This window comes from Halichoerus grypus, chromosome 3, assembly GCF_964656455.1.
Source record: "Halichoerus grypus chromosome 3, mHalGry1.hap1.1, whole genome shotgun sequence".
Lineage (NCBI taxonomy): Eukaryota > Metazoa > Chordata > Mammalia > Carnivora > Phocidae > Halichoerus > Halichoerus grypus.
This window is the reverse complement of record NC_135714.1, coordinates 152,136,910-152,160,695: the sequence shown is the minus strand read 5'-3', so window position 1 is coordinate 152,160,695 and position 23,786 is coordinate 152,136,910.

The following is a 23,786-nucleotide window of genomic DNA, read 5'->3' as shown; positions in this document are numbered from 1 at the left end:
TGGACATATCTTTTAGGGGCCACCATTCAACCCACTACAGGAATCATTGGCTCAGTCTTCCACTTCACAGATGAGAGCACCTTTTCCTGTCAGAGGATGATAAATGCTGTGGAGAAAAATAAAGCAGAAGAGAGATGCAGGGAGGTGCCAGGCTTAGGGTGGGTTTCCTCTTTCAAATAGGGTGGTCAGGGAAGGCCTCTCTGATAACATGACACTGACCAAAGAACTACAGAAGTGAGGATGTGAGTCATACTCATGTCTGGGGGAAAGCCTTTCAAGCAGAGGGGACAGCAAGTGCAGATCTGGCCTGTGTGTTCCCTTAGCACATTGTTCCTACTTTGTAATAATTTACCACATTCCTTTTCCTTTAACCATTTACATATTGGTCTGCAGGATTAGACTGTGGGTTCTTTGAAGACAAAAACTACTTGTAGCATCCCCAGCACCTAGCCTAGTGCATAATGCATGATACATGGTCAGTAAATATTTGATGAGAAAGCAAATGAATGACAGAAAGTATAAAGAGATGCATGGCTTAAATGGCTTGCCTGAGGTCACACAGCTGGTCAGGGGCAATGCCAAGACTAGAACTCCAGAGCTCTGGTTCTCATGAGAAAGCAAGGTGGTGTATTTCAATGGAAGCTCATTTTTTTAGCTGATCTTCCTTAAAAAATCAATTGTAGAAATATGCATTGAGGCACACAGAGTAGATGTGACCATATGATGGGCCAGAGCCACAAGCCTCCTCAAGTTATGGGCCTTATTGTGTAAGAATATTCCCACTACTCTAACTCCAGGAAATATTTCATAAATGGCTAGTTATGGGGCCAAGAAAGAAGAATGGGCAAAAATCAATAAATTGGATGTCTCTTGGAAGTCAATCAGATTGCAATGAATAACCACCCAAGAAACCAGGTGGCTTTGGGAGAAGGTAGGGGATAGAAGATCGTGCAGTGCTGGGCAGTTGGGTCAGCTGATTATCAGCAGGGAAAGTGGTAGTTAAGGGTAAGACCTGGACTGGCTTGGAGGCTGGGAGTCAAGGCCATCATGGAGGGGTCAGGTGAGCTCAGGTCAGCAGAGCCTAGAAAGTAAGCGTAAGTCATACAGGAAAGGTTTCATGAGGTCCAAAGCCAGGAAAGGGAAGAAGGCCAAGAACACAGGTAGAAAAATGGTTGATTAAACAGAGCACAGGTCAAAGCATTGCAGGACCTTGGATAGCTCCACAGGAGGTTCTGCTAAGGGGCGTTGGTCGACTGGACTTTCAGCCTCCAAGTCCCAAGGGTGAACATTTGGAACCACCTCTCAGAAGGACCTCTGAGATTTAAGAGACCTTGTACAATCATGGTGGATCTAACGCATTCATTTTGAAGAACAGAAGGGCTAGTACTCTCTGAACACATTTTCCCAAAGTAGTGGCTTTTTCAGTGTGTTTAAGATGTGCTGACATGACTGATGGTTGTGAAAACCACAATGAAGCACCAGAGAAATCAGTGGTCAAAGGAGGGACCTTAGCTAAGTTCCAGATTTCCCACACCCATGGTGCCAACCCCACCACTGGCCTGGCCTGCCTGCTTCAGTTGTTGGACCCTGGCTATGTCTTGAGCAAGGGGTAATCTTCACCTATGCAGGAATCCCCGGGCATCCTCAGGCCATGCTAATGCACCTGTGGTATGTCAGAATGAGCATGGACTTTGAAACCATCTCAAAGCAGAGCAAGTTATTCTGCTTCTTTGGGCCTCGATTTTGACACCTGTAAAGTGGGGACAATAACATCTTGCAAAAAGATTAGTAAAGCTACACAAAGTGCCTGGCATGTAGCAGAAGTTTCATGAGGGATCATTGTTGGTAAGACTGAGGCCACTCTCCATCCTTCTTAGGGTCATACTGGGGGTCCAGCACACACCTCTTGGAGGTGGCATTGTCTTTCATCCCTTTTACATCCCACCCAAGTTTGAAGCTCAAGTCCAAACAGGATCTTATGACATGATAGAAACAGAGAGCCAGAAGTAGGATTTTCAAAAGCCAGTGGAAGAAGAATTCAGTTGCTTAAGAATTGCTTCATACATTAATAAGATCTAGCATTTATGGAGAGCAATTGCTGCACAGCCTCTGAGATTGGCTGACGAGGAACTCAGTGACAGCATATCCTGGCCAGACTTCCTGCCTTCAGAATCAGACCAGGTCAGTGGGGTGCCTCCTTACCAACATAAAAATGCTGGTGGCATCATTTGTGACTAAAAACCTTATCCCCTGTGAGGAAGAGAAACCAGAGTGTTGGAATCAGACACATCTGAATCCAAACCCTGTCTCTGGTTCTCACTAACTCTGTGGCCTTGGGCCAGTTACATAGCCTCCCTGTGCCCTGGTTTCCCCATCTGTGAAATGGAGGGCTAACCCCTACTTCAAAGAACTATGGTGAATAGTAAATGAGAGAACATGTGTATAGTTCCTGGCAGATAGTAAGCACTCAACAATTGTTAACTCCTTATCTTCTTTCCCATAGGAGTAAATATCAAGATTTTGAGGGGGGAGAAAGGCCTGGCTTCGAGATTTTGTTGTAAGCTTTCTTTTTTTTTCTTATTTTTTTTCCAGTTTTTTAAAAAATGATTTTATTTTTGATTTTTTAAATTTGAATTGTAAGTTCTCTAAGTGAACTGGACCATGTTTTCTCCCTTGTCATAGGCAAAAGTAGAATCACAAAGCTGAGAAAACTTCAGCAATCACCTATTTTTTAGGCAATCACCTATTTCAATACTTTTATTTTAAAGATTTATTTACTTATTTGAGAGAGAGAGAGAGAGTGAGCAGGGAAAATGGGCAGAAGGAGAGGGAGAGAGAGTCTCAGGCTGACTCTGCATTGAGCTCAGAGTCCGACGCAGGGCTTGATCTCACGACCTGATCAAGAGTCGGACGCCCAACCAACCACTCCACCCAGGTGCCCCTCTATATACCTTTATTTTATTTTATTTTTATTTTAAAGATTTTTATTTATTTATTGAGAGAGATAATGATAGAGAGCATGAGAGGGGAGAGAGTCAGAGGGAGAAGCAGACTTCCCGCTGAGCAGGGAGCCTGATGCGGGACTCGATCCCGGGACTCCAAGATCATGACCTGAGCCGAAGGCAGTCACTTAAACAACTGAGCCACCCAGGCACCCTATACCTTTATTTTAATGAATAAAATGAGTCAATGGGGTGCTAGAGGTGATGTGGTCTTGCAACTCCTTTAGCTTCAAGTGACCAAAATCCGACTCAGACAAAGTTAAGTAAATGTGAAATGTTTGGGACATCAGACACTGCTGGACCTCATGTGGGGTCGGGGGCTGTGGACGGGAGCAGGGGTGAGGTGACTGGGCAGAGAACACCACCTCCATCCACTCTGTTCACCAAGTCACCCAGCCAATTAGTGGGTAAACACTTGAGCATTCTGGTTCCTAATCCAGTACTTTTTTCTCCTCCATCAGCTCACATTCCTAGACCCATTGATAGACCATATTCACCCGGTGGTGGAAATGATCTGTGCTATTTCAATCCCTTAGGAGATGTGGGGGCCCATAGCTCACATATGGAGGCCAGTCAACCAGAATTTGTGGTGATATCAGACTGCAGCCATGCTCAAGATTATAGTCTGGGGCTCCTTAGTACTCGCCATGAGCACCCGGCTAACCTGCCCCACACATCCAAAGGTGTGCTAGAGGCGGTACCGCTCTCAATATTCCAGCTAGCAATGGTGTCAACACAAAGCTGTATCTCCCTTCAGGAATTCCTGAGCCTCAAAATAGACACACTAAACAGGCACGCTATACACTCGCACTGTTAGGAAAAGGTCCTTATCTGTCTGTGAATCCAGCTGTGCCTCTCTGAAAACACATAGCAGGTCAGTTCTGTAAAGTGGCTGTTGATGCATCTGATGCTATCTTCACAGTTTATGGACCTTCCAGCGTGGTCAGTCCAATCTTCCACTCCCATTGAAACAGCCAAACAAACCTCAGCACCAGCTGATTTTGACTTGTGGCCAACCTACAAGGAGCTCCTGGACTGCTGGTGTCAGTGAATGTTAGAGCTGGAAGGAGGCATAGAAATTGTCCAGTCTTCCTTCCATTTTGCAGATGAGGAAGTTGAGGCACAGAGAGAACCATGTTACTTCAGGGCAGAGGTTTTCAACATCTGTACAACAAATATTGAGTCTGGCCATGACCAGGTAAGTGCTGGCCTAGGGGCAGAGTGACCCCCACAAACAGAACCCCTGGGCTTTTCATAAACTCCCTCCATGACAGTTCAAGTCCTGGGGGATGCTGGACCTGAAGTCCTTCTGTCTCACATGGACCAGCAGTGGGAGAGTTGGCTGGCCTCAACGGAAGTCCGAGCAGAGTCCCGGCATCTGGGGTCCCCAGATCCTCTGAAGCAACCCCCACCACCCCCCAGAACAAACTGATGGAGCACTTGGGAGACCTCGCTTGGCCAGCTGTTCCTTTTCTATCTGAAGAGCTGAAATTCTAATAGGGATGATTTATGAGTTTCTGAGAGAGGGGAATAGGAGCGGCACTTTCCCCTGACACAGAGCCTGGTCCCGCGGGTGCCGGGATGAGTAATGTTCTCCTGTGGGGCAAAGGGCTCTTGTCTGAGTCAAGAGATGATTTAACTTCTCAGGGAGCCAGCATTCCCTCCAATAACTCACCCTCCTTGAGAAAGGGAGTAGAGTCCCCCTGTCCTATCGGCGTCTGTGCCCACTCAGGGCAGGAGGCGCCTCACGAGCAATCAGCGAGGACACCCCAAGGTTAGCATCCTTCAGAGCACGGCTGGGGCCAGCAGGCACGCACAGGGTGCGGGTACATGTGCTGAAGGCTCGGCCAGTGGCTGATCCAGACTGCTGAAGGCAAACACCTAGGGGAAGAAGGAGCAGACTCATACTGGCTGATTCTCAGGGCCAGGCGAGGCCAGTTGTAAAGGACACCAGAGGATTTGGACTCTGGATAAAAGAACTTCCTGACAATCAGATTTGCACCCCACCCCCTATAAAGAATAAACTGTCTTTTGAGGCCATTGACGAGGATGTGGATACGCAGGAACCCCGAGCATTGCCGGTAGAATGTAAAATCATGCAACCACTATGGAGAACAATATGATGGGTCCTCAAAAACTTAAACATCAGGTTACCATTTGACCCAGAAATTCTACTTCTCAATATATGCATAAAACAATCGAAAGCACAGATCTGAACAGATGTTTGCACACTGTGTTCAGAACAGCATTATTCTCAAGAGCCAAAAGATAGAGACAACCCGAGTGTCTATGAACAGATGAATGGACAAAGTGTGGTCCAGCCATACAGTGGAATATTATTCAGCCTTAAAAAGGAAGGAAATTGTGACAGAGGCTACAACACAAAGGTACCTTGAGGAAGTTGATGCTAAGTGACATAGCCAGTCACAAAAGGCCAAATGCTGTATGATTCCACTTATATGAGGTACCCAGAGACGTCAAGTTCATAGAGGCAGAAAGCAGCATGGGGGTTGCTGCGGGCTCTGTGAAAGAGGGACAATGGGGAGTTCGTGTTCAATGGGGACGGAGTTTCAGTCTGTGCTGATGAAGAAGGTTCTAGAAACAAACAGTGGTGATGGTTGCACAGGAATGTGAATGTACCTAATGCCACTGACCTGAACACTTAAAAAGAATGAAAATGGTAAGTTTCAGGTTATATATACTGTCTTAGAATAAGGGGAGAAAAAGGAAAAAAGGAAGCTCAATCATCTCAAGTGAATAGACTCAGGTTTCTTAAGGACTCAGACGACTTTGAAATTAACAGATTTCTTTTGATCACTGGAGAAACTTACAATAAACTTGAGAGAAAAAATGGGAAGACAAATTCTGGATTTTATCCAGTGCAGGTCCTCTTGCCTGAGATGATGATGCCCAAGGCAAGTGTTGCATGGTCTTTGAAAAATAGTTGCAAAATTTGTATCAACCCCGATAATCCGCTTCCTAAAATACTCTCCTGCAAAACGTCTCCCCTTGATAACTTTTATGTAGTGTTAATAATAATTACTAAAATACTCATGGCTAATATTTATCTAGTATATACTCTGTGCCAGTCACTGTGCTAAGCAGTGCCTGGTTCCTTTAAAACTCACAACAAACCTAGGAGAAGGTACTGTTACAGACGAGGAAAACAGAGACTCAATGCACTTAAACAACTTGAGCCAGAGATTTCTCCAGAGCTCAGTCTCCCACCCAGCATGCTGTACACACCAAGGGGCTTGAGAGGTGGGGAGAAGCTGGTAGGAAAGTGGCATTTGAACTGGGCCTTCAAGGCAAATGAGGCTCTAGCCGTGAATCCAGGTGTTGGACTCCTTACTTAACTTCCCTAAGCCTCAGGCTCTTGTCTGCAAACTGAGGATGATAATCACACCTGCCGAAGGGGTTTGCCATTGAGAGGACTATGAAGTGCTTAGCACAGTGGCTGGTAGGGGGGGCTGGGTGGAGAAAGGGCTGATAAGCATCAGCTCTCCTCATTAGCATCCCCCACCCCCTCCTCTGAACTCTCAGAGCGCTCTTGTGTTCACCCCTCTTGTTGCACTTAGCAATTGCTACTATGCATTAGATAGAGCACCTTAATCTCAGTCCAGTGACCTCCCTACTCCCCACAAATTCTACACTATTGGAGGGCAGAGGTCGCATTTTGCTCCTCTCTGGGTCTCCAGCAGCCGCTTAGGAAGTGCATAGTCAATGTCTGAGTGAATGGCGACATAACAAATGGATGCATGATGCTCTTTGACCAACCCCTCCCCCCCACATGGCTATAATCAGAGCCCCAGCCAGCCTGCTAATGAGGAAGGCCAGAGCACTGTCCCGCCCCATCCTTGGCGCAGACAGCCAGACGACCAGTTCGGGCAGGGCTGATCTCACCAAGGATAAGACGGAGCAGAGGACTTTGCAGAGGGGACAGCCTTGGGTCTAGTGGTGCCGACCTCCTGGCAGACTGTCCCTGAGGAAGTGACCGGCCCTGGGCCTGGAGGTCTCGGGGTGCAGCGGCTCCGAAGCACAACCAGAGGCTCCGAGCTGGAAAAGTGAAAAAATGAGAGTGGGAAATGGGAGTCAAGGAGCCAAGGGAAACGGCAGATCTGTTAACGGGCTGTTTTTGCTTTTGTCTCTGGAGAAGGAAGAGGATGGAGAGCAAAGAGAGGAGAGTCGCAGGCCGGCTTCCTGCCCTGCCCGGCCAGGGTGGGAGAGCGCCAGATAATGGCTGATAGCAGTGGAAATGGGGAGACAAGATAAAGGGGAGGCCGGCCTCAGGCAGCAGACCCCCGGAGCCAGGGAGGAGCGCCCGGAGGGACTGACGAGGAAGATGGTGATGGTGCGGAAGCACGGAGGAAGTGCCAGCAGGGGGAGAAGAAAGGCCTCTGGGGACCCTAAGACAACCGGCCATAGAGGTCGACAACCGGCCATAGAGGTCGAACTGGCCTGGCCTGGGCCCTTGGGGTCTGAGAGCTGAGCTGTCACTCAGGCCCGGGGCAAACCCCACACTCTCCAGCAAGTTCCTAAGCACCCCAAGTGTCTGTCTCCTCTGCGGGAGACATGGGTCTGTGGAGGGTGGGTGATTAGAAACCTAGCTTCCCACACTTGTGTTGGCTAAGAGAGCTGAGAGGTGACAGGGTGAGCGGCTGGTACACTGCGGTGCTCAGGTAAAGGGTTTTTTCCTCTCCTGCCCTGAGAGTGGCTTCTGGAGTGATCTTCTGGCTCCTGATGGGGGAGGCTGTGATGTGGAAAGAAACCAAGCTGCCACCTTGCTGGGCGAACCCTCCCTGCTTGAGTTCACGCCGGACTCCATCTCCCCTACAAAACCTGCTTTGGAAACTCTGGACACAGTCCGTTCTCCCCCAGAATCGTTGATCAAGGCATAGCACCCCGGTCTTCATCAGCTCAGGCATTCATTCAGCCCAATTTAGCCCGTATTTGCGGAACACCTTCTGTGTGCCAGCCCCGTGCTGAGACCTGGGGACTCGGCGGAGAGTGACCTGTCCCTGCCCGGAGAAGGCTTGCAATCTAGAGGTGGAGACAAGAGCAAATGATGGTGACAAAGCCCAATAAGTGTTCTTAAAATCTCTGCCAAAGGTAAAAATTAGGGAGGGGGGTGCGCCATCAAGGCAGAATACGTCATTTCCTCCTCTAGGCCACCTAGTTGTTGGGGTAGTCATGATTTCCCATGTAAACCAGCAGGCCATAAGGCCAAAGGTGAAAGGTGAAGGACAGGCAGAAGGGAGAAAGGAGAGAGGGGATGAATCGGACATTGTATGCTAACATGGTATTGGTAAAGCCCCCGATAACTCTCTAAAGTATGTCGTTTATCTGGGAAGGGAGGGGGCACTTCAATGTATGTAAGAATGTTCAAAGAAACCCAGTTAGACCCTCTCACCTCCTGAAAACCACACACTGAGACCCTCAAAGCTCAGGGAGCCTCAGTGCTGGGTTGAGCACAGGGACATCCAGGAAATGCTGACTTGAATCAAAGGAACGAAAGGAATACATGTACCACATATGAAACCACCCATTAAAAAAAAAAAAAAGGTGACAGGTATGGAAGAACTGCCAAATGGGTAGCTTGTCTTCTGTTTCTATACCTCCCTCCCCCTTCTGCCCTTTCTCCCCTCAGTACTTATAGTCACCATCTGCACTCTTAGAAGGTAGCATGTAAGTTATTCATTCCCACTAAGGTGTTCATGACTTTGTGTGCTGGCCCCCACAGAAATACTTACCCCTTAAAATGGGACAAATGGAATTTGGTGGAATTTTACCCAGTCCCTGGAGGACAGATTTGAGACACAGAGGAGCCCTTCGAATCCCCTGGGGGGAAAGGATTCACTTGGCTTAAAGCAGCCCTTGCAAACACCATTTCCCATCCACACAGCCCATTACTCCTGCCCCCTCTCCTCCTCAGCCTTCAACCTTTGGACCTACCAAAGGAGAGGCCTGTCAGGAAAGAGAATGCAGAAACCATGTGACCTGGAATTGCAGTCAGGGAAGAGCACCCCTACCCTGGCCTTCTGGTCCCCTTCGTCCTGGTCTCTGGGCCAAGGTCCCCAAGGATGGTGGCACCCATGAGAAGCCAGCAAGCCCCTCGCGGGTGAAGATCACACGGTAAACACAGTGGCAAAGCAGACAGTCCCTGACCCTCTTTCTCTATGCCTCTTTTCATCCCAAGAATATGAGCTCGAGAGATAGTGCTTTGTTTGCTGTCACTCAGTGTTGTGGGAAAAGGCCTGGATGTGGACTCAAAAGACCTAGGTTTGACTTCGGGCCCTCTGTGGGCCCAGCTTTCCTAGCAGAACATCCATATGGAGTTCCTCCCTGGTGTCCCTCACGGGTCTGGTGAGAACCAACCAAGTGGGAAGGTGGACCCACGTGGACCCCTGACGTTTAGGGTATCGGTCTGGGGGGAGGGTGATGGAGGGATGGGAAGGATTTCAATAGTTGTGGTAAGCAGCTCCTCCATGAGCCTTGGTGAGGGGACTGGCCTCTGAGTGGCCCAAGAGCTCTGCTATGTTCTGGGTGTCATCAGGCAGGCCTTGAGCCCCATGCTCTTGCAGAGAGCAGCACCTGCTTGCAGGGTTTGTGGGTGTGTCCAGTTAGGTTCAGGAGCCCAGGTAAAAACTACCTTTACCTGGAGCTTGACAACCATATTCCAAATTCCGTTTTCTCAGGAATACTCCAACACAGATCCTTTACATAAAGTTTGACTCCACAGAGGACAGTAGTCTCCAAATGCTTACTGTATGCATTTAGTTCCTGTTTAAAGTTCAGGCAAGAACTTGAGGCCCTGTGGGCTCATCTTGCCCCCAGCAGCCCACACAGGCTGGCCTTGCCCGCAGGAGCCCACCTCCTCCTCTCTGCCCCAGCTCTCCGAGGAGGGGCCCAGGACAGCGACCCTTCACCCCCACCGGCTCCTCTCCTCTGCCCTGCTCACCAGTTTCCCACACCAGGCTTTGTGCAAAGCCTACAAATAGCTGTACTAATAACAGGCACCCAGCTAAGCACCTTAATTATTGCAATTCAAGCCTCAGGACAATCCCTTGAGCAGCAACCTTATTGTACCTGCTTAATGGATGAGGAGACTGAGTCTTGGAAAAGTTAAATAATCTGCCCAAGCAAACTGCAGCAGGGCCCACCCCATCCCGGAGCTCACCACTTTCTCTCTTAACCTGATTGACAACAACCAAGCCCACAACACACACACACACACACACACACACACACACACAACCAAGCCCACAACACACACACACACACACACACACACAACCAAGCCCACAACACACACAAACACACACACACAACCAAGCCCACAACACACACACACACACACACACACACACAGTCTCCTGCGCTCAGGGCTCCACTCTGAACAGAGACTCAGAGAAGGACTGAGCACAGTAGGGACAGCACAGACCATATTTTTAAGACTTTCCTTAGGAGTTGGCACAATTTGGGGCAGCAGATGTTGCGGCTGAGGGGAGATGTAGTGGAGATGAACACCGGTCTTGAGTTTTCTATCTGCTCTCAGACTGGACCTTCCCAGCTGGCCGCCCTTTGGTTTAATCCTGCACAGATTTCTGGAGATCCTACTAAGAACAGGCTCGGTGGGGCCTTTAGGGGCTGCAGGGGACTCAGAGAAGCAAGTGCCACGGCCCCTCCCCACCCAGAGCTCATCAGAGGGGTCACAGCCCAAAGCACGGAGGGACAAAAGCGGCCCATAGCATCCTGGCCACCCTCCTCAGCATTTCAGCCTTAAGGGAGGCCAGCGGAGGTCGAGAGGCAGGGACAGAGAGAAAGGCCAGGAATTGTGGCTGGGAACCCACCCCACCGTGGCGCCCTCGGCAGCCCCATTGGAAGGAGGAAAGGGGTGAATTCTCGTGAGAATTCTGATAACTGGGCTCCTCCACCCCTCCCCCTCCCCCAATTAAAGCGAAGCCCTCGGAGCGCCGCGATGTAGAAACCACTTCCAAGCCAGGCATGACATCAACATTTCAGTGATAAGGGGTGGACAATGGGGTGTTAGACTAATAGAAAAACACCGCTGGATAAGGCCGGCTCCTGATACGCAGGCTGATGGGAAATACCATTGTCTGTCCGCTGTCAGCTGAGTCCCGGGGCGACAGGGATTCCAGCGGCCACAGGCAGCGGCGGGGAGGGCGGCCCCCGGAGCGGGACGGGACGGGGCGGGGCGCGGGGGGTGGGGCGGGGCGCGGCGGGGCGGGGCAGCCGGGCTGGAGTCCGGAGCGCAGCGCGGGCTCCCGGCGGCACGCGCGGGGAGCTCCGGGACCTCGGAGCCACTGGGCGCGGCTCGTAGTGGAGACCGCCCCCGCCCTGCGGAGGTTCAAGTGCGACGGTCCGAGTTTCCCCCGGCCGCCTCAGGTTCGCAGACGCCTGCAGCCTCGCGGCAGGAGCTGCCGTTCACCAGCCTTGGGCCTGGGGCCCGAGAAACACCCGAAGGCGAGGTGGACATGGAAGGCGGCCCCCACTTCTCTCCCGGCGGTGGGACTGTGTTGCTTGACCGTTCTTTGCTCACAGATGTATTTGCTTCAATCGAGTTTCAGAACTTTTTTTTTTTTCTCAAAGTAACACGCGGACGGAGTTTTTATATTTTAAGCCAGTCAGTAATAGAAGGATGTTTAACGACAACAAAACTGGTTTCCTGCGGTCTGCTCCCCATCCCGTCCCTGTGCCCTGCCCTGCTCCCCAGAGGCAACCAAACCACTGTCCACTCCTAGGGCTGCTTCTGGCATTTGCCTGTTTCTGAATAATGCGCTCATGCTGCTGTTTTTTATTGATCAGTTGTAGACATCATCTCACGCCTTTTTCACATGGTAGATGAGAACTTACCACTTTTGCACTGCTCTCCCTTTTACCTTATCTCTCTCATCCTTCAGTAGTTATACAGTATAATTATATTGGAGTAAAATAATTAACAGTGGTTATTCTGAAAATAAAAATACTGCTGTAACCCTGTTTCCTAGACCCTGTTTCCTCTACTTTGTTAAGGTACTCCTTTGTCTCGCTGGAGCATCTCCTTCAGTACCTTCCTCAGAAAGGGCACATTTTTTTATTTGGTAAGGTACTGAAGTCTAGACTGGGAATCATTTTTTCATAGTACTTTAAAAGGATTGCTCCCTTGTCAGACTTCTCAAGACACACATTCCTCCTCCTGAGACTTTGTATGGACCTTGTTTTGTCACTGGAAGCTCTTAGGAAATTCTCCCTATATCTGTTGTTGGAATGTTTCATGGTGATACCTCTTAATGTGTCTTTTCATTCATTGTCTTGGAAAATCAATCAATAGGCTCTTTAAAAAAAAGATTTTATTTATTTATTTGATAGAGAGCAAGAGAGCACAAGCAGGGGGAGCAGCAGAGGGAGAGGAGAAACAGGCCCAATGCAGGGCTCAATCCCAGGACCCTGGGATCATGACCTGAGCCGAAGGCAGATGCTTAACCGACTGAGCCACCCAAGCACCCCAATGAATAGGCTCTTAATCTGGAAACTCACCTCCTTTAGTTCTGGGGAAAATTCACCTATTATTTCTTGACTAATTTCTCCTCTTGCCCAACTTCTCTATTCCTTCTTTCTAGGACTTCTGTTAATTAGATATTGGATATACTAAATTAATAGTCTAAATGTCTCATCTTTTATCTCCTATTTCCCTCTATTTCTTTGTCATTTTGTTCTACTTTTGGGGAGATTGTTTTTCAACTTTATCTTCATACCCTCCTATAAAATCCTTTTTTTCCTTCTGTATTTTAATTTCTAAGCGATCTTTTCTTGTTTTCTGATTGCTACTTTTTCATAGCTTCTAGTTTTATTTCATTAAGGTAACATCTTATCATCTAAAATATATTAATTATAATTTTTTAAAAAGTTTTCTTCTACTCCTCATGTTGTTTGTTAGTTTCAGCTTCCTTGTATCTGTTTGTCTTGGTCTCTGTTTTTGAAGTTGGAGATTTTGTGTGGTGATCTTTGGCTGTGTCACTAAAGGGTCCCTGGAAGTTCTGAGTGCACAAGGGGCTTGTGCCCTGTGGGGCTTCATCCTGGTGACTGGGGGAGAACTTGGTCATTTTCTTGGACTAGTCAGCTTCTCCAGCTTCTGTCTTGGGACCTACATTCTGGGATTGAGGCAGAGGAAGGCATTTGTGAGGGTCTGATGGTTCAGTTTGCCAACTTCTTATCCTCATGGTCAGGGCTATTCGTCAGCCCCACCCTTCACTCTACCAGATGCCCCTGAGTCAGGGGCCACCCCAGTTCAGGTTCCACCAGAAAACGCTTTATTTAGCACCTAAAATACTATTTAGTACATGCCAAGTCCTAGGATTATGCCCAAGATCTCATGGAACCCCTTCCTTTGGCAGAGAAAGAACCCAGAGAGGTGACTAGCCTTAGACCTCACATGAGTTGGGAGCAGGGCTGGGCCAGGGTGAGCCCAGCCCATGACCTTGACCTTTCTTGCAGAGAACATAGCTGGTGTGGAAAGTGCCTGGTCTCCTTTCCACCTTCCATCTCTCTGTGTATTGCTTTCTATCCTTCCTCTGTTTCTCTTTCCCCCTCCACTGACAGATTACAATAGGGTAAAGACATTTAGTATGAATTGCACAAAGGAGAGCCTTGGATATTCTACTCATTTTTTTTTTAAGTAATGAAAAAGAAGAAAATTTTTACAAAAATAAATCTGTAAATTTATTGGTCCTCAATTTTATATATTTGGCTCTCATATACCCCATGCTTTCATACACAGATCCTTAGGAACTCCTTTTCATGTGCCTATCTTGGACCTTCGTATGGCATTTCTTGAAAGAACTCTGAGTTTCGCATGGTGGTGCTGCGTGGCTGCAAACAGATTGCATTTGGCCCGGTTCGCCATCTTTGTCCATTCAGCCATGCACATTACCGCAATTATCTGTATTATATTAGCATATTTTCCTTCATTTTGTTACCTGACGAAATGGAAAACAAAAATGAAAGTGCCGATACTAGTGATAAAAAGGGTTAGGTCTCAGACACTTCATTCAGTTGAGGCAAGAAGCTGCCAAAGTGGCTAGCCAATCTTCAGCTTTGAGCTGAAGCATGCTGAATTAGCCTGGCTGGTGTTTTCCTTCAGTTTTGAAGGAAAACAGCACAATTAGAGAACATGGTGTAATTGAAGAGTTTGTAATCTTTTTTAGATCTCAGGAAATAGAATCCCTTTAGAATATATAAATCTACTGCTTTGTCTGGCACATTTGAAATGATCTGTAGTGGGGTGCCTGGGTGGCTCAGTCATTAAGCGTCTGCCTTTGGCTCAGGTCATGATCTCAGGGTGCTGGGATCGAGCCCTGCATCAGGCTCCCTGCTCAGCGGGGAGTCTGCTTCTCCCTCTCCCACTCCCCATGCTTGTGTTCCCTCTCTCTCTGTCAAATAAATAAATAAAATCTTTAAAAAAAAAAAAAAAAGAAATGATCTGTAGTTTGTTTGTTTCTTATTCAGAGAAAGAAAGTGGGTAAGACAATGGGACTGTCCGAGCCTCCTCAGTCCCTGAAAGTACTCCCAGGATCAGTGTCCTTGCCTGTGTCTGCAGCTAGGCTCATACGAGCCCACTGAGAAAGTACTCGCAGGTTTGGAAAGCTCATATGCTCCCCCACTGCGTATGTTCGAGGGTCTGGCCACTCCTCCTTGTCCCTGGATGGTTTGCTTCCCTCAAAATATGACTCTTGGTGCTATTTTTGGACAGAGGGCTCCCTGGCTGAGATCACTGCCTGCCTGAATCGCTCACACTCCGGTGACTGACCCAGTACCCCTCATCCTCCATGTGTATACACCCAGGTGCATCGGGGCTAAACCAGGAAAGTCAGCCTGGCTTCTTCCTACCCTCTGCCACATTCCTACACCCTCTACAATATCCTGACCATGTTCTTCAAGTCACTAAGCCAAAGGCCTGTGAGTAATCTTCAACTCCTTCCAGGCTCACATCCAAACTTTTGCCACATTCTTTCTCAATTTTACATCTAAAGCCTCCCTCAACATCCGCATAGCTACCACCCTGGGACAGGCCACCACTGTGTGTCTCTTCTGGGCTATTTCTATCACCCCCAGATGGTCTTCAGCCCCAGCCTACCCCTTCCCCAGTCCATCCTTCACAGTGCTGCCTGAGAGATCTTTCCAGAATGGCACTCTGATCACCTCAGGTCTTAATTAAAACATTTCAGGATGGGCGCCTGCATGGCTCAGTTGGTAAAGCGTCTGCCTTCAGCTCAGGTCATGATCCTGGGGTCCAAGGATTGATCCCCGTATCAGGCTCTCTGCTCAGGCGGGAGTCTGCTTCTCCCTCTGCCCATCCCCCTGCTCATGCTCTCTCTCTCTCTCAAATAAATAAATAAAATCTTTTTTAAAAAATCCTTTCAGGACCTCCTTATTGTCAGAGTCCAGACCCCAAAGCATTCACTGCCTACCTGCTTCTCCAACTTTTTTTCCACATCCTCCCCATAAAGCCCAAGTGGAAGCCACAGGACACCACTCAAGTCTCCAGACTTTTGCCCATGGTACTCCTTGGCTTGGGATGCCTTCACCCCCTTGGTGATGTCCACATCTTTAAATGTCATAGTGCCTTGTTGCTATTCCTTATCCCTTCCCCAGGAAGAATTCATTACTCCTTCCTCTGTTTCTACAACTCTTGAAAGTATCTACTCTCCCTTGAAACCGCCCCGTGTTATAATGATCACATTGTCTCTCTTCTTCCCCATAATCCTTCTCAAGGCAACGCCGTGTCTTCCATCCATCCTTAGTGCCTAACTAGGCCTTGGCATATAGTTCGCACCTAATAAAATGCCTATTGAATTTCTTTCATGAAACTGAAAATATGTAGCTCCTGACCACGTATGGTTTATCCAAAAAGTGGTTAGAGAACTGTTTACATAGAATCGAAGGTCTGTTTTCAAATACCAAGACAAAGATATTTAATCTTTGAAATAGTTTATCAGCAGCCAGGGTGAGTGGCCGCTCCATGCATTTCACTGAACATCTGTAGAACTGAAGGGATTCTCCCAACCAGACAAAGGACACCCTCTTTTCTACCATCTGCATTCCCAACACTTCAATCATTCCCAAGCAGAATGTGAGGCAAAATTATTGACATAAAAATGGATGGGACTTGGCATTGCTTCTCTGATTGATCCAGAAATTCTGGGTAGTAAGAACAGCTTAAACTTCCTCAGTGTCTTCTATATCCCAGGCACAATTTCTAATAATAGTCCTACATTGCGGTTATAGACTCCCCCTTTTTTTCTTACAAGAAATAGATTAAAGTATGGTTCCACATCTAAGCATTTTATATCCGCATGAATTTAAGTAGATTGAAGGTAGACTTCTTCAGTGAAGCCTTCCCCCAACGCCCTGACTAGGTGAGGTACCCCTGCTCCCTGCTCCATACCACTGTGGACTCCCATGTAATTACATCTTTAACATTTGTCTTCCCTACTAGGCACAAACTCTATGAGGGCTGAGCCTATGTCGTTGTGGTAACTAGGACAACCTTGACAGGTGACATAGTGCCTGGCATCTAAAATAGGTAGATGAAGGGTGGGAGAGACAGATGCTGCCCTGGTGTCTGGCTAGTTTCTACTCATTGCCAGGCTTTACTCATTTGGGCATGATTTTCTTATTTCTGCTGCCCACACTGGCCTGCTTCCCCTGTATACTGAGTCTTCATCTTCCCAGTCCATTCAGTGTTCTCATTCTCCCCATCTCTGCCGCAGCTCCCCGTGTCAGTGGCTGAGGCTAATTTCATCACTGTTCTCCAAGCATTTTGCTGATCTACGGCTCTAAGCTCGTAAGCACTTTTTGGCTTCCCCCCAAGTGCCCAAGCTCTGAGTTAACCTCTGAGAGTATGGAGACCACAGGACTATATCACACCAAATTGCTACTGTTCTCACTAGAATCTGCCTGAGATTCTCTCTACTGCTAAGTGAGGTTCAGAATAGGATACTCTCACTAATGATCCATCCATGGCATTAGTCATGACTCTTGGGTTTGAGGAAAAAAACGCAATTCAACCAACCTAACTGGGAAAAGAGGGAAACTATTCATCCTATAATGTGTGAGTCTGAGCCATAATGACTTCAGGCAAGACCAAAATGTCAAATGCCATCAAGCTCTGTTTGTCTCTCTCTCCATATCCAGCTTCTGCTTGCCTCATACACTAGTCATGATTCTTACAAAAGGCTCTCAACATGATAATAAATATGCTATGGGAACCTCTGGGTGTCCTCATGTACTCACAGCTCATGATCCGAAAGGAAGAAACATGTTTTTGGAGTCCATGTGTCAAATCTCATGGAAGGATTCTGACTAGTTCTGCTCAGGTCCCGTGCCCACATCTGGACCAATCACAACGGGGACTAGAGTAAACAATTAGAATTGGATCAGCCTAGGTCATATGCCATCCCTAAGGCTTCGGTGTTTGATACCCCATTAAAGCCATATGAGGTTCATATTGTGTTTCCCTTAGTGAAAGCTTGCTGGCAGATAAAACCTGTCCCCTATGGTCATCCACACAATCAACATCTCATGAGTACCCTCTTAGAATAAAGCACCATATTAGGCTTTGTAGGGGAAAACAAAGATTAGTCAGACTCATCCTGGCCAAAAGGGGCTTTAGAGTCAGTAAGGATTTAGTTATGCACATAAAGATTTATAGTAGAAGGCAGTTGAGCCATAAGGCCCCTTAGAGGCCATAGAAGGGACAATCCAAGGGGTCACCCATGAGAGTCAGTGCAGAAGAACAATCCAATAAACACAGTGGTTAATTGGATGGTGGTTAAGGATGAGGGAGCATCAACCCTGTTTACCTAGAGCTGATTAGATACCTAGACATGACTTTTCAGAGGTTCTTCCAGGTATCTGTAATGGATCTTTCAGGTCCAACCTCCCATTCTTCCATTCACTATCTTGTCCTGACTCACTCAGCTCATGTCAGGCCCTGATTCTTCCCTTGGTAATCTACCAGCATGGTCACTTTGAGCCACCATCATCACAGACATTTCTGCTAGTGATTCCTAAGCTCTGTTAAGGGACCTGGGGAGGCCAGATTGGGCTTTGTTCTAAGGACTTCTTCTAGCAAATGCTTCAGCCTCTCATTTCTGGACTTCTAACTGGTCCTCAGTCCATTGACAAGAACTATCGCTCCAATCACAGCCAACCTGCTGCTTGTGGAAGCTCAATTTCCTAGGACATCCCTCCCTTCTCATCCCAGCCTGCCTCCCATCCCAGGATTCCATCCAAATGTTGAGCCCGTTATAAAAGAGGGAAAGTGGAAGTAGCACAATGGATAGGGACAATGCTGCTTGGAGGCAGGGATGCATCTGGTTAGAAGGGAAAGTCTCAGCCTGGTAGCTCGATTGGCCTCTTGGGTTCAATCAGTTCATAATTTCAGTTTATTCAGCACATGTGTTTCACAACTCTGCATGCCCCAGAAAATGCACGTGGGTTTATTTTCCCCAATACTGGCTAAAATGTGAAAAGTTCATAAGAAGCATACAGTAGGTTTAAATATTTTTCTTTCTTAATGATTCTCTGAGTGAATTAATTCTTTTTTTCCCATTGAGGTGAAATTCACATAACACTGAATTAACAATTTTAGGGTGTATATTCAGTAATACTTAGTACATTCACAATGTTGTGCAGCCACAACAATCACCACTATCAAATTCTGAAACATTTTCTTCATCCTAAAAGAAAACGTCATACCCCTTAAGCAGTCACTCCCCATCCCCCCACCCCTTGCCCCTGGCAACCACACACCTGCTTTCTATCTCTATAGAGTTATCTATTCTGGAGATTTCTTATGAATGAAGTCATACAATATGGGATCTTTTGTGCCTGATTTCTTTCACCTAGCATAATGTTTTCAAGGTTCATCCACCATCCATCATCATCATAGCATGTATCAGTACTTTGATTCCTTTTTATGACTGAAGCATATTGTAGGGATATACCACATTTTATTTATCCAACAGTCTGTTCATGGACATTTGGGTTTTTCCTGCCTTCTAGCCCATTGTGAATAGTGTTGCTATGAACATTCATGTCAAAGTATTTGTTTGCCTACATGTTTTCTATTATTTGGGGCATATACCTACAAGTGGAATTTCTGGATCACGTGGTAATTCTATATTTAATTTTTTGAGGAACCACCATTCTACTTTCACAGCAGGCGAACCATTTAACATTCCTGCCAGCAATGTACAATGGATCCAATTTCCCCACATCGTCTCTGAAACTTGTTATTTTCAGAGTTTGTTTTTTTTCATTATAGCCATCCTAGTGGGTGTGAAGTGGTTTCTTGTTGTGGTTTTGATTTGTATTTCCCTAAATACTAATGATATGAAGCATATTTTCATGTGCTTGTTGGCCATTTGTATAACTTCTTTGGAGAAATGTTTATTCAAGACTTCTGCCCATTTTTAAACTGAGGTTTCTGTCTTTTTTGTTGTTGAGGTGTAAGAGTTCTCGATATATTCTGGATACTAGATGTTTATCAGATTTATGATTTGCAAATATTTCCACCATTCTGTAAGTTGTCTTTTCACTTTCTTAATGCATAAGTTTTTTAATTTTGGTGAGTCCAACTTACCTATTTTTTCTTTTGCTCCTCTTGCTTTTGACGTCATATCTAAGAGAACATTGCCAAATCCAAGTTCATGATTAGTTATCCCTATCTTTTCTTCTAACAGTTTTATAGTTTTAGCTCTTATATACAGGTTGTTGATCCATTTTAAGTTAATTATTGTAAATGGTGTGAGGAAGGGGTTCACCTTCATTCTTTGACATGTACATATCCAGTTGTCCCAGCACCATTTGTTGAAGAGACTATTCTTTCCCCCATTGAATGGTCTTGGCACCCTTGTTGGAAAATCAATTGGCCATAGATGTATGAGTTTACTTCTGGATTATTTTAGTTCAATTCTCTTCCACTGATCTGTATATTTATCCTTATGCCAGTACCACACTGGTTTGATTACTGTGGGTTTGAAGTAAAATGAGGAAGTGTGAGCTCTCCAACTTTCTTCTTCTGTTCCAATATTGTTTTGGTGAATTGACTAACTTCAGTTACAGAAAGGGCTCCTTCCTGGGTCCCCAAGTTGTCCCATGAGGCAACTCATTATGGTAGAAGGATCCTTAGAGAAAGAATCTGGAGACCTGGGTTCTGCCTGGCTTTGCCACCAACTCTCTAGGTGTCCTTGTAAACTACATCTCTAGATGTCCTTTGTAAACCACCTCTCAGGTCTTGCTTTATTTACTTTTCCGCAAAATGGAGACAAGGCGGGGGGGGCCCAAACTTAAATTTTCTGTTTGGTGTGGGACCTGAAGCTCTTTAAAAGCTCACCCTGAAAAATGCTTTGAATCCTCAGACTGAGGCCCCAGTTATCAGGGAAGTGACTGTCAGAAAACTCCCTTCCCACAAACCCCACATCTATAGCTAGCCTCCTCCTTCCTGGGTCATCAATGAAGGTATTGTTCTAGAAAGCATTAAATTGGCAGAGAGGTGAGAAGTCTGGATCAGGGAGAAAGTTAGAGATCGGGTCACCTTCACTTCTTCCTCCAACTGTCATTGAATTATGCTTGATATTTTCTAGCACTTGTCTGATGAATAAAGAATGAAGTCTCATATGTTTTATTTTATTTATTTTTTAAGTCTCATATATTTTAGATGGCACACATTCATTTATTCAAAAACATTTATAGAGAACTATTATGTGCTAGGCATTAGGTTGGGTACTATGAGTCTCACCTTCTGGTAATCAGTTTCACATTTGAATAATATGAAGGGGAATTTAAATTATTTTGAAAGTCACTACTTTTTTCATTGATTTGGGTATTGCTTTCAATTTTTTCAATTGCTACTGCATGTGTTGACAGCCTTACAGGAAATCAAAGCCCTGGGCATACAAGCTCTGGGCATACAAGGTCAACTACTTACACACCTGGATGCCTCCTTCAATTCCAAGCAGTCTGTGTTACATGGCTGCAATCAGGGTGTACTTGCTACCACATGTTGACTTTCTTAACTTGATGTTATTCCATAGAATTGTGTTCTTGTAGAGATATAGTCCAAATCCTAGACCATGTGCTGGAATGTCAGCATTTCAACAGTCAGTCTACATTTGTCTTTTGTCCCCATTTCTACTTTAAATGCCCTGTATCTCATGTTCTAATATTGGAGTGTGGATAGACCATCAGGAGGCTACGGAGGAAATGATGGTAGGTTGCACAAGGGTGGTAGACCAGATAATGGACTGCATATGGTGAGGGAGAGAGAGAAAGAGGTATCAAGCATGAGTCCACCATTTCTGGCCTGCAGTACTGTTTTATTGGTTCTTTTCAGTGAGTTCAGGAGCACAAAGAGGACCAGATTTGGGGAGAACAGGACACCACTTAGCTCAACAGTGTCTGGCAGAGTTATACAACAAGGGAATCCCAGGAAAGATCACAAGTTAAGTTTGAGGTGTCTTTGAGGCATCCAAGGAGGCAGATGGAGCACAAAGAAAAAGTGAGGGCTGGAGATGTGTGGGTGGGGGTAGAAACAGTAGGTCTGGATGGGATTGCAAAGGGAGAGAGTGTAGAGTGGGGAGAGAACCTAAACCTGAGCCTTGAGGAACACCACTTAATATGCACTAGAGGGAGGATTTCCTGCAGTAGAGACGGAGATGGGACCAAAGTAGTCAGAGGAAGCAAGGATCCTGTGGAAGCACAGAAGCAAAGGAAGAGAATGCTTCAAACTGAAGGAGGGGATTGTGTCAACAATGTCAAATGCTGCCGAGAGGTCAAGATGAAGAGAGAAAGTGTCCATCAGATTTAGTGACACCGAGGTCATTGATGACCTTAAGGGCCGTTTCCATGGCACGACTGGGGGAGGCAAGATTGAGGGGGACTGCAAAGCAAGTGACAAAATGGAGAAAGTCGAAGCAACTCCTTTGGCAAATTTGGCTTCCAAGCACAGCCCATTTCCAGTTCTTCCCCCACCTTCACTTGAGTGGGGCGTAACTTTCGGTAAATCTCATCACCTCTCGGGATCTGTTATTCCTAAAGAGGTCTAGGGAAGTGGGGCAGATACAGTATCTCTAAGTGCATAGATAATCTTTTGCAAACCAAAGTCAGCATATGTAATCTGAAAAAGAAAACTAGGCACTTACAAGGACAATGGATCAAAAGAGGGTTGGGTGGTGTCATTTCTCTAGGGAATCCCCCCATTTTCTTTGAGTTAAGAGAGGCACAGAGCACTTTGGGGAATGGTAGGTATTGAACAACCTCCAAGGGTCAGGTGGGCAGTGAGTCTGCATAAGGAAAAATGAGAAAGGGGGGAGGACAGAGATAGAGCTGATCCAACAAGCCCTGAGAGCAGTTAGTGCTGGGGGAGGGGATCCTGGTCTTGCCAGTTTATTCTTTCCAGAAACTACAGAGGAGGAGGGAGGCCAGGCAGAATTGCTCCCCTGCATCTACTGCAGGCCTGAGGGAAGGCAGGGCTGGGCTTGGAAGGGATGAGAAAGGTGGAGAGGAAGGGCAGCGGGAATAATTATTTGAGCTGGCAGCCGGCCCCAACTAGAGGGTGACCCCTGGGACCCTAGGGTAGAAAAGAGTGAGCATTCCTTTAATGGCCACAGGTGTTAGAGTAGAAAATTTTCCATGAAAAGGGGGCTGTTCCACATGATTAAAATAACCACTTGGGCCCTCTTGGCAAGCTCGGGCCTTGTTTTTTTCACACTTCGCAGCGTGTCCTTCAACTCCTTTTGGAGGCTGCTCCGAGGATAAATGGCAAAAGAAATTCTTTTTCTTCTCTCACACATACTAATAAGGAAGGAGTGGGAGAAAGTGGGCCCCCCAAGGGCAGGCTGGGGAGGCAGAGGCAGGGCACTAGGTTTTTGCTGCAGACAGAGGGAGGCTGGGGGCTGCAGGATGAGGAGGTGCTGTGCTGGGAGTGAAAGCTTGCTTGTTGGGATGGGGTGGGGGTTGGTACGGAGACACTGTCTGGTTGGGGCCTGCTCTGCAGAAAGAGCTGGAAATAGAGTGGCAGAGACTGAGGCCCTGTCCAAGAGAGAGGGCGCAGGACCTTGCTCTTGGTGGTCTTAAGGGTAAGTTGACCAGGGCAATGTGCTGGGAAGAAAGCTGAAAAGAAGACAAATGTGTACTTTCTAGGGTGTTTCGAGACCGCCCCATCTGTAGGGAGAAGCCAAGACCAGACATAGCCTAAGAGCAGCCTTGCACTCCACTTCCTACTATCTGGGCAGGTAAGTGGATGGCTCTCTGTTTTGGCTTCCCTTCTAAAATGTGGTTGCATGGGGATGAGTGAGGCATTGCCCGGAAAGCACACAGCAGATAATGTTAATGATGATGACAATGACCATTTCTCTATCCTCCTTCAACCCAAGACCTCCAGGGTTCCCAACCACTCTCATCTCACCCCAGTCCTAATTGCACTTGGGTTTTCTTGGTTTCTGTAGTACTAGATCAGGTATTAAATAACACCTCTCTCTCCACCATGGAAGGTCCATGTAGCCCCTAAGAATGAATGCAGGAGGTTACCCACTTCTACTGAAGCAGCCGGTGAAACTGTTCTTGTTGCTATTGTGGCATTATTGTTAATGGGCAAAAGCCAATTATGGCCTTTTCCTGCCATCTTGCTTCCTATTAAACACCCTTCGCCCTCTCAAGGCGCTTGCCTCTTACTATCATGGGAAGATGCTGGGCCTTTGTCCAGGTTGCCAGCCCCCAGAT